At 47.2% G+C, this 13,761-nt stretch overlaps 1 protein-coding gene across 1 annotated transcript in view; it reads left to right on the top strand.

Moving 5' to 3' along the window:
* Nucleotides 1-273: 273 nt before the first annotated feature.
* KTN1 (kinectin 1) overlaps nt 274-13,761 on the top strand; it is a 74,261-nt gene continuing 60,773 nt past the window's right edge. The window contains exon 1 of the mRNA XM_057373214.1: nt 274-369. The gene's annotated coding sequence lies outside the window, so the exon portion shown is untranslated. The remainder of the gene's footprint in view (nt 370-13,761) is intronic.

Below are 13,761 nucleotides of genomic sequence, written 5' to 3'. Positions count from 1 at the left end.
TGGTGACTCTCCGGAGCGGGTGAGGGATCCCCACGTGGGGAGCTCGGGGGGCGATCCCCCCGCGCACGGGCGGCTCCGGGCGATGCCCCCACACACGTGGCAAAGCCGGGCGGGCGCTCCCCGCTCCCGGGGCGCTCCCGGGGCACCCCCGCACCCCCCCGGAGGTGGGCCAGGGCCGGGCGGTGTCGGGGGCTCCGTGCCGGGGCGGTGCCGGTGCCTTTAACGCGCGGGGGGGCGGCCGCAGGCGCGGCGGACGTGCGGGGCCGCCTCCTCCCCTTCCTGCCGCCCGCGCCGCGCAGCCACCGGCCGCTCCCGCTCCGTCCCTCAACCCCGGCCCGGCACGGCCCTGCCCTGACCGCCGCTGTCTCGGTGAGTTCTGCCCGGGGAGCGCCGCGGRGTCGCAGCGGGGCCGGGGCCTCYCGGTGAGGGGCGGCGGAGCACAGGCCGCGGCGGGCCCGGGGCTGCGGCCCGGCCGGGGTRGGGGCGGGGGGGGGGGGTCCGGGTGCGGCCACACTCCGGGGAAAGGCCGCTGCTGTGGGGTCGGGGGGTCCGGTGGGGCTCCCGTGGGGTTCCGGTGCCTCCGGAGCGCATCTCCCCAGAGCCGGGTGAAGCGGGGCAAGCACGCCGGGTCCGCGGTGTTCCCGGAGCCCGCTGCGTTGAACCGCCCGCCCAAGGGCGGCTGGGCGAGAATTGATGCCCAAAATGTGATTTCGGAGCGTTCCCCGTGGTTGTGGGGTGAGGTTTGGCGAGCGGCGGGTGCTGCAGCGCCCGGGTGGCCGTTCGAGCTTTAATGAGCATTGCGCTTCATTACCGCGGGCTGGCCCGGCTTGGATGCCTGTACTGGTGTCAAATGCTCGCAAATGCTGCTCTCAGCCTTCACAGGTGATGTTGTCAGCGCTGTTTTATTTCTGTGCCCTTTGGTAGAGCCCCGGTATCGGTTGTGMGTGGCTGTGTTAACCCTGGAGGTGTTAATGCCCCTATCACCTCTCCTCTACTCACAGCTTACTCCCYTTTTCCAGCGTGCAAGTTACTGAGGAGGAAACAGGAGTTAAGGTGGTAAAGCTACACCTTTTGTACCTCCCAGCTGCCTTCAATTGATGAAGTATTTTAATTGAGTAGGTGGTTATTAAGAATAACGTAGCTTAGCATATTTTCTGCATTAGACAGTGACAAGTTCTGCTCTCTAGTGATGTGCATCCACCCGTGTGCTTTAGGTTTGTCATTTTATAACCTTTACTTCCCCCCCACCCTTCCCCAAAGGCTGTGCTGTGTATTTTGAGGTCCCTATTAGAAAGCCTCGAAGATAATTTCTTGTTTTGTGGAAGAGGAGCTGAGCTGATACCCTGCTGTAGCTTTTTTCTGTTTAAAATTCTCCCTTTTTTTCCTCCCATTCCTTTAATGTTTTCATTGCTGCCTCTGCCCACCAGCACAAATGGTATTTAGTAGACATAASTATTCTATTTGACATCTCTTTACCTATGACAAGGCAAAATTCTCCYGCTGGGCAGTCCAAACTGACTGCTGCAAAAGTTCAGATGGGATTCAATTCTTGTGTTCCACCTCCTTTCAGATATTTTCCTTGCCTCTTCTCCTGGTGGATCACTATCATTCTCCTATTTGGCTTGGGCTGGAAGCGTTTCTCTGCCTCGTGGACCTCTTGCCTGTAACTGTGCTGTAATTTCTGCCCGCGAACAGGCCATGCAACTCGCTTTACCACATATTTTTTCTCTTGCCTCATATGCTGATGCTGCTTTCTGCATACTGTGATTAAAATAACTTTTGTGTGTAACTGCAGCAGCGAAAGGTTGGGGATTGGAGAGTAACACTAATTCTTTGGTAGAGTTATTACCAAATACCTTTTTTGGTAGATTTTTTTCCTATCATCCCCCTTTTCTAGCTGCTCTCAAGAAAATTCTTTCTGCTCTCAGAAATAGCAGCAGTAGGATCTGAAGGACACAATTAGGTTTTAATTTAACCTTTTATCCCTCAACGTCACAAAACCACTGTTACAAACCTGATGACTGTTTTGTTTTTGAAACCCCTTGAAGAAAAGGGAAGGACTTGCTCAAGCCTSTGGAAAGCTGTGGTGTTGCTTGGTTAGCTCTGTAACAGCTTTTCTTTGCGTCATCTGCTCTTGCTCTTGGAGATTTGGTGGTTATGGCTCAAAAATGTCTGATCATTCTTAACCCTGGGTGCTGTAAACCCAGGGCTGAAAAAAAAATCCCTTAGGAGCTGGAATTCCCTATGAATTTCTGAGGTGATGCCATATCTGTGTTTACTCTATACCCAAAATCCTTAAGTGTGAGGACATGGGGGACAGGACATGTGTTTTATTTTAAGCATCAAACTTGGTTGCTCCTAATCCCTTCCCCTGCTGCTGCCAAGGCTCCCACCTCTCACCATTGACTTTGTGAGACTTCAGCTCCCAAGTTTAGTTCCCTGGTCATACCCCAGYGACGTGCCCGAGTAAATACTGTGAATACCCCCTGTGCTGTCCCAGAGGGATGGGGAGGAAGCAGAAGGCAGAGTGGCAGCAGGAGGTAATTYTTCATCCCGCTCTTCACTCCAAAAGCTGTGGCAGCAACCCAAATCAGGTTTAGTTTCCTGGTTTTTAGCATCCATCCATGCTGTGGATGCCTTTCATAACACAGCTACTTCCAAGGTGAAACTTGATCGGTTTATTCTTTGTCCCCATCTCTGCGGGAGAGCTGCTGGAGAACCTCCTCTAAGTCTTGAGCAGTCGCTGAATTTCCATTCTCACTGTGTTCATGGCCTATTTGTGTAATTTGTTTTTGGTTCTAGTGTTTCCATTTGGGTTAAATGATTGTTTTCCCTCCCTGATGTAATTAGAGCAATCGGATCCCCTCTTGACCCCTTGTTTTCATAGGTTAAACAAGTCAAAGTCTTTAAGTCTCCTTGCGTTGTTCTCTGATCGATATTCTCAGGATTTCCTTGTCRGTGACAACCTTTTTCCTTTACCCATCAGAACCTTTTTAATATAAAGGKAATTTTATGTGTCTGTGTTTAGCTCTTAAACTTCCTGCTCTGCAGTGGCAAAGCAGCAGGATTAGATTATTTTTAAAAGTGGGAATATTYTGGAGGGGGCTGCTCACTGCACTAAGCTCACAAACTTTTTGACATTCCTCKGGTGATTGTTTCAGGCTAACGAGACAGGGAGTTGCTGGGCTAAATCTGTCCCAGACAAATCACTTCTTGTTAATGACTGTGCATAAACTATGGAGATGATAAATTGGAGAATTACCAGCCCATGACTCCTAGGAATCTGCTTCTCCTCTCATCGTTATACAAGATGTCCTAGCAAGTAAAACACATGGGGACTTTTAAAAAAAAGTAGTATTTATTTGTGTTTTTAGAAATGTAAAAGCTTCTTCCTGTTCGCATGCCTGAACTACAGCTGGTGGCAGGAGAGAGGGTACTTGGGAGCTTTGAAAACTTCCTATTTCTTGCCAGAATGAAGCCTTTAAAGTATTTTCTTACAATGTGGACTCTTTGGCACTTTTTCCAGGCTGATGCCTGTGGTCTGTAGTTTGAGAACACATCTGTGCCTGCTGGCGTGGGCACTGCCTGAGAGACTGATTCCTGCTTTTTTTTTTTTTTTTAATGCCCTCTTTTTCCAGTGATTTCAGAGCAGGAGCAGCAGCCATCACATCGATAAGCACCGTACATTGATCTGGATTCTGCTGCTGCTCCTTCCAGTTTAGGAATTGTTATTTACCTGGTGGAGGGGAGAAGCAGAGTGGATCCAAGTGCTGCTCTGAGACATCTGCAATTCCTGCCATTTCTCTGCAAGGGTTTTTTTCCCCTCTGTGTGAGAACTAAGCAGCACCTGGGCTGGGTTCCCTGTGTTTGAACTCATCCTCTCCTGGTCAATGCCATGCCTGTGTAYGGGACTGCTGCATCTAATTAGATTATATTAGAATGAATAAGTGAATCTCAATAAATGAGCTTACGGGGGCATGGTCGGGTCAGCTCAGTCCCTAAATATAGGTCCTGGGCAGAGGGCAGGCTTGGTGCAGGATCTCTCCATAAACAGAATTAAACAGAGATCTCCTGAGAGTGCAYAAGTTCTGCTGCCTTGCCATCTTGTCAGTGTCCTGGTACAAGAAATGCCAAAGTCCACTCAAATATGAAAATTCTTTAATTGAAACTTGGTGGGGAATTGGAAGGGGAAATCATGGCAGTGGAAACTCTAATAATCTGAGGTGCTGAAGAATGCAAATCTTGTGATCCTTTTTAATGCTTCCAATTTAGCTAGAGGTGAGGGTTTTTTAAAGTCTCTTAGGTACTGTAGAAAACAGGGAAAAAGGGGGATAGTGTCTCTTGTGTGTGCACATGAAAACTCTGGAAACAATCTCTGACTAACRCAGATAGAGAACAYTGTCTCCTTGCCTCTGTATGCTGCAGAGGAATAGTTTGGCTGCTTCAAGCCTTGAGTTTTTGCTGCGCAATGAGCATGGGGTGGGAAGGAGAGCAGAGGGGCAGAAACTGTAAGGTTTGTGGGGTTATCAAGAGAGTTGAGAGTTASTTCTTTGCAGGTCTCCTTCTTTTCTGCAGTGTTCTCTGGTTTTGTTAGTGCTTTGTGGCCAACCTGCTGATCAAAAATCCACTGCTCTAAACTGCTGTTACTGAAGAGAAGTAAAAGTTGTTTCTTCCTCATTTCTTTCCAAGGAGATTTATTTACAGGAATGGYAATTTTTTTCTTTTTCAAATGAAAGCTCATCTTTGCTTCTACATCACTGGGGCTGCATTATAACTCAGAGAAAGTGTTTGTAAATCAGTCATGTGGACAAGCTACTCATTTTCTTGCACTAATAATCCCTATTATAAATAGTGTTGCCCTCTGCTTGTGTTAATGGCTCTTTGCTGTGGTCGCCGTCAGGTGTGCAAATTTTCAGTAGTGGTAACATTTGGGGAACAGCTATTGCAGGTTTGTTTTTATCTTTTTCCATTGGACACTCTTCCTTCTGGCTGATCCCGCTGCCTGGCTTTCCTGTCTGGATCAGCTTGCAGCCAGGCAATCCTGCAAATCACTGCTCTGCTGGAGCCACTGCATCACAGCTCCCCTGCTGCAGGAAGCATCTTTAAGCCCTTTTATGCTGTGAAGTTGAGGAAACAGAGCAAAACTCCTGATTTCCTTCAAGTTGTAGCTGAATRACTAATGGAGCATCAGAAAGGCTCTTTTTCTCTCGGAAGAGGTGTGTTGATATCATCTAGCAAGACACAAGTTCTCGTTTTTGGATTACACCTATTAATTGAGTAGCTGACCTTCTCAGCCTGCCTGTCTGRTGTCCAGCTTGCTGAGCATGTATTGAATGACCCAGGGAAAATCAAGCTGGAGTTCAGAATTACGTGGGTGTCARAGGCTCTTCAAGCCTGGTATATTTATGCCCGTGATTCATGGTGCTTCCAAAAACAATTCAGTTCTCATCCTGCAGAGGGGAAGTACCTCAGTCCAGTGTTAGCARCTTTTGCTTAGCTGCCAGAGCAATATAAACTCAACCAGAGTTATTTTGGGCTCCTTATTCTTTTGCTTCCAAATCTCACCCTGCAGGTTTGTTGTAGAAAAAAAGCTGGCTTAATTCTGTTTTACACTCTCCCGTATGGACTGAAAATGGGTAAGCAGGGTATTTTATTTCAGGGTTGTGACAAATTTTAGTACATCTTGTTCCTGTCTGTGGTGTGAAAAGGTGTCTTTTGTCCGCCTGCTACCACACAGGAAGGAAGTTGTTGAGTCTGGGAGATAAAAGCTTTATCTCCTCCCCTGCAAGGGACAAGCTGCCCACTCCTAGGCTGGCACCGCTCTGCTCCGTCCTGCTTGTAGTAGGACAGAGGGGAAAATTTCCATGGGAAAATGTGAGTGGACTCATAATCTATTTGCAAGTGCGTAGCTGTCAAGGAAGATGATGACTAAGCTATTGCACAAGGTGCAGCTCTTCAGGGAACTCACCAGGATTGGACCARATCATGACTGACTCATGAGAGAGCCTATAACATCAGTCAGCTCCTAATTTTATTGTTACTGGTTTGATCTGWCCACTTGCCACGACTGCTTTCCTTTCCCAGCATATTTGCTGAGAGGTTTTAAGTTGGAAAGTCTACACTTGATGAGGGCAAATTAAAAAGTCCARTTTAGTGGAGGAATGGTTCCCAAGCCTTGGGTGGGAAGTGCTGGGTGGCAGAACTGTTGGAGCTGGTGTCTTGCATTTGGCTCACATGGATATTTCTCCCTGCCAGGCTCTGGCATGGCACTTACTGCCYGTTTTACAGATGGGAAATCAGAGGCCAAGCACCTGCAGGTGAAGATGTCACRAGGTCACCAGCAGAGCAGCTGGTGKTGCCTTTTTCTTGGTCCCACCTGAACCCCTGGCTGCACTGTCAGATAGTGACAGGACAAGGGGGAATGGATTTAAACTAAAAGAGGAGAGRTTTAGATTAGATATTAGGAAGGAATTCTTCTCTSTGAGCRTGGTGAGGCTGTGGCACGGGTTGCCCAGAGRAGTTATGGCTYAAGTGTTCMAGGCCAGGTGGGACAGGGTTGGAGCAATCTGGGATAGTGGAAGGTGTCCCTGCSCATGGAAGGGGGTTAGAAYAAGATGATCTTTAAGGTCCTTCCAGCCCAAACCCTTCTGTGATGTGACATCAGGCTGCTTTCCTGCACCAACCAGGACTGTTCCCATGTGGCCCTTCCTTTCAGGGTCTCCTCTGTGTATGGGTGGGAGGCCAAGCCTGGCCCCAGAAACTGATGTTGCTTCCTGCCTCCCAAACTGGATGGAAAGGCTACTTGGTGTTTAGTGGTGCTTTGCCTACTAAGTCATCGCTTAATGTTGAATGTGGACATCCCAGCTTGGTTTTCATGCAGGCATTGCCTGTATTATCATGTGAGGACCTAAAGCAGGTAYATGAAACCAGGTGCAGCAGCTCTGCTGCTCTTCTCTGCTTCAGCTCCAGGTGTACCTGAGAGCATCACCATGGCTACAGCAGCTCATACCCACTGCATCTTTCTCAGGGTATTTGCAGATCTGGGAAGTGATCAGAGTTTAGGTTGYTGTGCTGGGAAGGGCCCTTTTCTCCAGGACTTGGTGGGAACTCTTTTGCCTCTTTTAATTTGCTGTTCTCCAGGGAGACTGAATGTGTCCTGTCCTTGCAGCAGGCAGTGTCTGCAGTTCTCAGGGTGCTGGGAGCTGGCAGAAAATTGAGTTTACAGCTCAGTGCTGTATCCCACATCACACCTACTGACTTTTGCTTGGTTCAGCTCCTATCGGCAGCACGTGTGGCTCTGGCTCTAATGGAAGAACAAAGGACTGGATTGCTTTTTCTCTTCATGGTGCCTGGTTTTGTATTTACACCAGTGATGGTGGAGGTCCATCAAGCTTCACTTCCCCAAGCCTGTGGAGAATTGCCCGTTCAGTGTAGTGAGAAAGTTCCTCCCAGGCCTGTCCCAGCGTGGACAACAAGCAGCATTGTGCWGAAGAGAGGCAGAGGTGGCATCTCAAAGCCTTGGAAACCACCAAGCTGCACAGAGGATTTATGGGGGTTTTGYTAGGATTTTATTGGGTTCTCAGTGCTTTCCCACAGCAGCTCAATGGGAGTGCTGTCAGTTTTCCCTTGTTACCTTCATCTAAGGTCACTTCCATGTCTTCAGCCTGTGCTAYACTACCACTAGCATTGGGTTACGTGCTAAATTTAGTGAACCTTTTTACAGCTTGGTGTGTGTATGTAAAACCAGAGGGTTTTTTTAGCACCTTTTGATGGGGTTAGAGGCTGATTCAAGGAAGCAACAAGGCCAGGCTTTCAATGCACAGGCAGCAGCACCCCAGGCCAGATGTGGGAGGAGCAGGTACACTTCTTCTCTACCTCAGTGTACTTCAGCACATGGATTTGCTGAGGTGTAGAGCCTGTGGGTGGGAGGGAGGGTTCTGGAGGCACAATTAGAACTTGCATAACATGGTCTGCAGTCTGAGGCATGTGAGAAGTGCTGGCGAAGGGGTTGGGTTTCAGAAGTTTTAAAGGCTTGTGAAAATTCTTGATCAGATGTTTCCATTACAATCCTGGCTTTTTGGCTCCCCCATCCTCCATCTCCAAGTTTCTACCTCCTTTTCCGTGCTGTTTGTGTGTCAAAAGAAGAATTTCTTGGCTTCAGGTTTGGTGTACCTGTTTCTAAGTAGCTTTTTAGTCCCTGCTTGACATTACAGGCTGCTGGATTATAGTTTGAGATGTAATTTAAGTTGAGGGCAAATAAGTTTAGTGGTTGCAGTGAAGTGTTTGTTCAATTCTTGCACGCCAAAGGAGGAGCAGATTGCGGGACAGCAAAGCAAAGGGAGTGAGAACCCAGAGAAGCGTGAGAGAAATGACCTCAATTACTCTGCATTTCTGYTGCTGAGCATTTTTAGGCCTTTTTAACAGCCTGGCATGTTCTTGAGWTCAGATCAGTGCTGAGCACATTGGGGTGGGAGTGTGTGCTTAGGAGGCCATTTTGGGGGAAAATTCGGGGGTTTTTGTTTCTTGACTTGAACTCAAGGCTTGTTTCAAATATGCATTTTACTGTTTTCAGTTCCTTTGGGAAACTCCTCCTACAGTCTTGGTCCTTTATTGTCACAAGTGGAAAGAAGCAGGAACCCTTTAGAGATGTGCTTTGAACATACCTTTTGCGGGGTTCTTGTGTGGTGTTGTCCAACTCTCGACATTGCACTATATTTGGGGTTCTGCAGTGAGCTGGATTGTGGAACTGGAACCAGTAAGGAGTGTTGCAGCATCCACAGGGCTGCTGCTGCTCAGAGAAACATTAGCAGCTCTCAGCATCACTCACCTGGGGTATCCTTACCATGAGGAAAGTGGTAAAAGAAAACTCCTTCACCATGTGGCCCAGGTGTGATTCAAGTGTTTAACAAGTCTGGGGAGGAGCTGGAGCCTTTCCCCTGCTGCTGGAGGGGAGTCTCGTCCTTTACTCTGGGTGTTTTAAGATGCAAATTCTGCCTTGGGGTCTGCTGAAGCATTGCACTGATTCCTGAGGACATGTGACCTTCTTAAGCTGCTGCCAGAGCCTAAAGGATCCGGGTGATGACACCATGAGATGACACCAACTGTGGATYATTTCTTCAGCTGTGAGTGCCTTCAGCAGACTGGGCAGTGAAGCACAGAGAGGTTAACAGGGTGAAAAGAAGCCTTGTGGGGAGGGATGTGTGGTGCTGTTGTTTAGGAGCACATCTCCTTGCTTTGGAAGGTGAAAGGATGGCATCTCAGTGGAGCTGCAGCCAGTGAAATTCTTGTTGGAGTGCAGGAGGTGTTTCAGGTGGATGATGAGGTGAGCTTTTAGTGCTGCCCTCGATAAATGAGATACATGCAGTGCCTCAAAGGAGAGCAGAAAATGACCTTAACACTTCACCTGCCTCAGCAGGGAAACGACCACAGTTCAACAGCAATTTCTAAAACTTCATATTGTGCTTTTAAATAAGAGTTACAGCTCATGATGCAGTTTATGCTTTGAAATGCACTGGTGTAACTTGTATAGTGCCAGTGCTGCAGGGATTGCTTCGAAAGCTTCTTTTGTTCCATTTTGGAACTTTATTTCTAAGAGTATTAACAGCACCATATTCTACAGCATGAGGGATCTGGCTTGGATATAGAAATGCTGTCTTTATGCCTRCCTGATAATGGGCTTTAGGATAAATGTTGAAGGACAGCTTTGCTATGGAGCAGTCAAGAGAACTCATATCTACTGTGGAAGTTTTGGTGATGGAAGTTTGTTTAGCCTTCAGCTGGAGCAGGAAGTTAAAAAATATTGGTGCTGTAGAAGGCCCATCACCAATTCAGCCCTGAGCMTACCTCCAAACATTCCCTATGTTTAAAGGGTTTGTAAATAGAGTGTGAACAATGCTTTAATCTGGTAAATGATTTTAAATTTAATGCACAGTTGAAATAAAATCCAACCCTCTTTGGTGGTGCTGTTCTTAATGCGAGTATGGATTAAAACTCATTGATTGCTACCAGCAAAAGAGTGAAATAAAATACAGCGCCCCTGCTCTGCACAGAGGCTGCAGATTGACCATTAGAGCACTGAGCACCTCGCTGAGTTGAGGATTGAGAGCATTTTCCCGACTTGCAGCCAAAATGCAGCCGTGGCCCATTGCTGCCCATTTGTTCCCACGCCAGCATTGTCCTCTGGCTTCAACCCCTCCCTGCAAGGTGGGAGCAGAGGAAGCCAATCCACGGGGCATGGCCCTGTTCCTTGGGTGTAACTCAGGGCAGCAGAGCTGTTCCTGCACAGGGGAAGGGAGGGGATCAAATAATGCCTGCTCAAGCCTGGCTGKTCGCATTTTCCAGTGTTTTGTGTCTTTCTGACCCACGAGTGTGGTGTAGAGTATTAAAAGCAAAAATAGATCTGCTGATGCAGTGCTTACCCGGCTGCGTAGGCTGAAGAGGAGGTAATTCCAGCCTTGTAGTACTCCCTAAATTCTAGTTTGGTASTTGTGCTGTGCATGTTGGTGATAACTCTATTTATGATGCCGCTGTCAGCTTGTAGGAACTTTAACTTCTCTATAATGAGTCTCTGTTCCTCTTGTCATCCAGCCTAAACTGCAGCTGCCCTTTTAAAATCTCGGGGTTGAGAAACTAACTGCATACTCCTGAGTTTTGAACTCTTGGCATATTTGTAAATTTATGATCACTCTGTGAACTTTGGTTGTTTAACTRATGGGTACTTCACCCCCATTCTTTTATTGTACTGTGTGTGGTGACGAGGGAGAAAAATCCYCCCTGTTGATTTCTCTCCCTTTCCAGCTGAAGATTTACCAAGACTCAGCCTGATGATGGGGTRCAGCAATCTTGTTTCACTTGCTGCTTTCTGCTGCTCTCATTTAGCTACATCSGTGGCATACTGACAGTAATTTTGATACAGCAATCACACGTTTTCCCTTTAGAGACAACTGAAATCACTCAGCTGCTTAGGCATAATGTGTGYGATAAATAGTGTCTTGAAACTCCAGGTAGTTAGAAGAAACCACATGAAAGCATCTAGATCTGATATGATTCACAATCACTGAAGTTTTGATTTCCCTTTGAGCTAACAACTCTCCWCTAACTTGTAGCCTGTTCTCAGCGCAGCTCAATTTCATTTTCCTCTAGGAATTCGGACAGATGAGAGCATCTGTCTGCTGCTGGCTTCTCCTTTTGTCCCTTGCTGTTCAACAATGGCATTGTCGAGTCACTGAGAGGTTAACGAAGCTCTTTTTTTTCTGTCAGTGGTCCAACCTCTTTGTATAGCTGTGTGGAACAGCACACTGAACAGAAATAATGGGAAAATCTTGTTGCTGGAATGACCAGGGTTGTCATTTTGTGATACCAGCGTAAAGACCTGCTTAAGCTTCAGACTTCTGGCTGTGTTAGGGGGTGGCTGAGCACAAATCTCTCTACAAGAACATTAAATATTAGTTTCTCTGTATCTCCTTGCATCCAACAGTGTTGGAGCAAGGGCAGGGAATCTGAACCATTACAGTCGATTCAGCAGTAGTTTCCCATTTAGTATTTAAAATGGTTTTGTTATGAGCCTTTTGGGGTTTGGCATTGGAAAAAGGGTGAATTGTAGCCCTTAATTACAAAATGTGGGAACAATTGGAGCCGGACAGACAGGCAGCGGTCCAGCTCCTCTTCCTGAGYGAGCAAAGCTTTTGTGCTGTGCCATCCCACTGCACAAATAACTGGGCTGTTGCTGGATTTGATTGGTTTTGATCTCTCTTGGGAAGGGGTTTGGAAGCTCTAATTTTGGGTTTATCACAGTAGTCCTTCAGGCTCCTGCCCTGTTGCTCTGAGCAAGCCTGTTACCGTGGCTGCCCCAAAGAACTTYGCATGGGAGGATTAAAAACCACTTGTTAAATCCAGTTGAACTGGGACATCAGTGGCTTGGCTCAGTGGCTRCAGTGATAAAGTAACTGCAAGGAAAGATGTGAAGCTGCTGTGTTTTGCTCATTCAGGAAGTGGAGAGCTTTGAGGACTTTGGGGGAATTAAGCTGGAGGTGGTGTGGGATGGATGGCACGTGGGTGAGCTGTGACTTGCTGGRTGCCACCTGGGACACAGAGACACTTCTATTCCCCTGTCTCTTATCAGCTGATGGATGAGRGCACCCAGCAGAGCAGGGTGGCAATGGGATTTGCAGGAGTGTCTGYTGGTGGCAGTGCTCCAAGAAACTCTCACCTTTTCCCTCTGGGGCACCTCTTCAGGCTGGGTTTTCTCTACAGTTCAGGCAAAGTGCACCTGTTATCACTCAGGCATTGCTGCTGGCCCCAGCCATGCCTCCTTTCCAGGCTCTCATTCCAGCAGAGCTCATGCTGGGAAATGGAAAATACAGAACTTTTCTTTGGGACACAACTTCACTTTATTTTTTTTTTTTTTATTTTCCCTCCCGGGAGCTGCCGAGCCTCTGTGGAGGCTGGTGCACGTATGGCACTGCATTCTCCTGTTGGGAATGTTAAAAATACAGCTACAATTTTTCCTTTCCACATACCAAAATATATTAATGTGCTGCTGCTTTGATTAGTCATTTCCTCTTCTTTTGTTCCTTTCGCAACAGGGTAAAGGACAGCGTGCACATACTTGAGTCAAATCTTGTCTGGCTGAGAAGTGTGAAACTAAATAGATTCTCTTGGGTTAATACCTGTCTTTGTTGGCAGAAGAATTTTGTTCTCATCCCTTAAATATACATTTAAAAATAAGTCCGGATAAAGTCACTTTTATGGTGCTCAGACTAAGAATATCTTTGCCTGATTTATTTTTGTAGTGGAAAGGAAATTCTAATATGAACAAGGTTAATATTCTTACCATGAATTTCRTATGTTCTTGCAGGAAACCTTTAGTGACACACTRCTATAGGAAATTTTYGGAATTAATTTATTTTGAGGTTTCTTGTCTTTGTCCTGTGCYWTCACCTCCATGCAYATATTCCCTCTTCTCTGAGTTGCTRTGAGACCTCATTCAGCATGGGTGGAAATGTGGTGAGAGCACCAGTGTGACACTCTTGGGCTCTGCATGGCTCAGTTGTGGGGCAGTTCTGGCAGCTTCTGCACCCTCGGGGTGTGGAGGTACAAAGGTTAGTAAGTCCAACTGCAGGGACCTGCTAAAGTGGCTGAGTGACKTGCTCACCCTTCAAGGTCGGATATTTTTTGCTCCTCTGTTGCTGTGGYTGCTTTAGTGAGAAATTTGGGAGAAAAGCTTTAGCACCAGGCTGTCTGAAAAGCTGCAGAACAAGTGGTAGGTTTTAAACTTTATTGTGTGTGTGGAGGAATTCAAGTGAATAGGCTAAAAAGCTGCCTGATGAGCATAGTTAAGGGCAAAGCTGAGTGGAAATGTGGAGAATCGAGCAATAAATTACMACTGATCTCTCCTCAGTTCTGTCCAAACTTTAGGAACACAACCCATAAACAACATGCCATCCTCTTTAGCAATCTGTCGTGGTTTTCCTGTCGCCCTGGCGCCGAGAGTGTCTGCTCTGCCCTGGATTCAGAGGGAGGACAGCTTGTGCCTGCCTGGGGAGGTGAGATTTGGGCAGTGAGGCTGCTCCTATCACACAGCCTGAGGAAAAAACAGTGCTGCTGGGGCTGTGCAAARCTCACAGGGAGGAGATTTTACCTGTCCTGGTAATACATTCTGGTGTTTTCCTTGGCTCCTTGCTGCTCTTGGATAGAAAAACCTGGGTTGTTTTTTTGAATGAGCATTAGCCTCCCAGAACTCGGATGCCATTCATACTTTCA

The sequence above is a fragment of the Malurus melanocephalus genome, unplaced genomic scaffold (genome assembly GCF_030028575.1).
Source record: "Malurus melanocephalus ecotype Western Australia unplaced genomic scaffold, MMel_1.1 scaffold_190, whole genome shotgun sequence".
NCBI lineage: Eukaryota > Metazoa > Chordata > Aves > Passeriformes > Maluridae > Malurus > Malurus melanocephalus.
This window is presented reverse-complemented; position numbering and strand designations above follow the sequence as displayed.